The 1977-nt window shown below is 51.4% G+C and overlaps 2 protein-coding genes across 5 annotated transcripts in view; one reads left to right on the top strand and one right to left on the bottom strand.

Annotated features, from left to right (window-relative positions):
• LOC116842249 (hemicentin-1-like) overlaps positions 1-1977 on the top strand; it is a 328593-nt gene that overhangs the window by 219880 nt on the left and 106736 nt on the right. The window lies entirely within an intron of this gene.
• The window catches only part of LOC116842254, a 206615-nt gene that overhangs the window by 103365 nt on the left and 101273 nt on the right, over positions 1-1977 (bottom strand). The window lies entirely within an intron of this gene.

Here is a 1977-nt window from a genome sequence, read left to right as displayed (position 1 = left end):
CTCTCTCTCTCTCTCTCTCTCTCTCTCTCTCTCTCTCTCTCTCTCTCTCTCTCTCTCTCTCTCTCTCTCTCTCTCTCTCTCTCGTTCTGCCCCTTTCCCGCGCACGCGACGATAGCCGACACGAGACCGCGCGCGCGACACAACGTCCGACTTAAGATCAAAGTCGATACCATTCCGAGCTAACTACGTTACCATGGAAATCGACGGCGTCGACCCCCGGCCGTGGCCCGATACTCCCTGCCGAATGGGGCCGAGGCTGACTCGGTAAATTCTACAAATGGAATTGCCGGAGCCCGAACCAGACTTGGGCGTTGTTGGTCCACTGCGTCCAGTCAAAGGGAATTAACGGGAGAACGTCAATATTGGAGCCCGGGCTTGGAAAGCGACGGGGGTTATTTTTCTGAGCAACCGACAGCGCAGGGATAATAACCGTTGTCTTTAACCCCGGGCGTGCGCGAACGAACGAGCGAGCAACGCGTAATAAACCTCGGTATATGTAGTAACCCAAGCCATTCTCCGAGACTTTCCGTATTATACCGAATCACCGGGGCATTAATCGTCGTGAATTTTCTATCGTTGCGAGCCACGCGATGCCCCTCTTCGCGTAGCGGGATCCTTTAAAATACTGCAGACGAGAATGCTGGTGCTACCATCACGTTCGCAGACTCTCCTTTCTGTTCCTTTTTACTTCTCCCAGCTCGATCCAACTCGATATCGCGAAAACGTATTCTCGTTAGAGGCTTTCACATCGCGCAAGGAAATCTCGAAGCATGATGGCCGAGCGGTTCCCAGTCGATTCGGCCGTAGTTCCCGAGTGATTCATTTCGGTGTCACAGCAGTGCACACACCGTGCCTCCAGGTTCGATCTCGTGTAATCGCTTCCGCGACGGCGACGTCGGTAGCGTACGTTAGTCATTTCGTGCGAGGCACGGTTACAGCGCTACGATCTGTAACCACACTACGTGATAAAACTCGGTGAACGTGCGAGTAATCGTCTCCGGGACGTATTTTACACAGAGCTCGCGCGTCGTAAAGCGAGAGAGCGCGACGCGACAAAAAGAACCGACGAAAATCCGTCGTGACGACCGAGCGCGGCGCGCTGTCTGAGAACGTATGCGAACGACACTGAGATATCCATTGACCGTGCAGCGCCGCTTTTACGGCTGGCTCTTGCTCTTATCACTTATACGACGAACTCTTCTCGCGATTTCGCGAGCGAGGAAAACCCTGCGCCGCTGCGGCGGGAGGGTGAAGGCGAGGCGGGTGGATGTGGGAGAGGACACTTATCAAATTTACGGATCTGCGCACTATCTCGCGATGATACGTAGCCCGCAATTTCTTTCACTTTTACGACGCTATGCAGCCGTAAATATGCTATTGAACGTCCATAAAGCGACAGCGCAGCCGCTCTCGGTGACAACGCCTTTAGTTTGCTCTCTCCCTCCCCCCCCCTCTCTCTCTCTCTCTCTCTGTATGTCTCTCTTACTCTCTTTCAGGCAGCATCGCGCTCTTGAAGATCGGTCAGCCATTACTTCGATTATTAGTCGGGATTATCGACAATAAAGTTCAATCGCGACCGGATTGCGCGTGCAAAGACGCCAGAGATGAGCAAAACATCGTAAATTTGTTACGTCTATTAGTTGATTGCTCGCTGAGGAAAATTGATACATAACGCAATATCGCGTGATAAAATTGATCTATTATATTTAATTATCAAATTACCAACAACACGCTCGAGAGAGGGAAAACGATCTCGTACGGCACGTTTTTCGCTCGTAAAACACTTGAGAGCATGTTGGCAGCCGGTGCAACTCGTTGGATGTAATTTGTTAAGAAAAAGTCGATTGTCACAGGTGCGCGACGTGCAACGCTGAATAAAATATACGTCAGACGGGAGCCGATAGTGACAGTATTCCTATTTCATCGACATCCTTCCCAACTCTCTCTCTCTCTCTCTCTCTCTCTCTCTCTCTCTCT

Source organism: Odontomachus brunneus, unplaced genomic scaffold (genome assembly GCF_010583005.1).
Source record: "Odontomachus brunneus isolate Ranch 3 - 2012 unplaced genomic scaffold, Obru_v1 Obru_scaffold_023, whole genome shotgun sequence".
Taxonomy (NCBI): domain Eukaryota; kingdom Metazoa; phylum Arthropoda; class Insecta; order Hymenoptera; family Formicidae; genus Odontomachus; species Odontomachus brunneus.
Note: the sequence above shows the minus strand (reverse complement) of the source record. Positions and strands in the feature narration are given on the sequence as shown.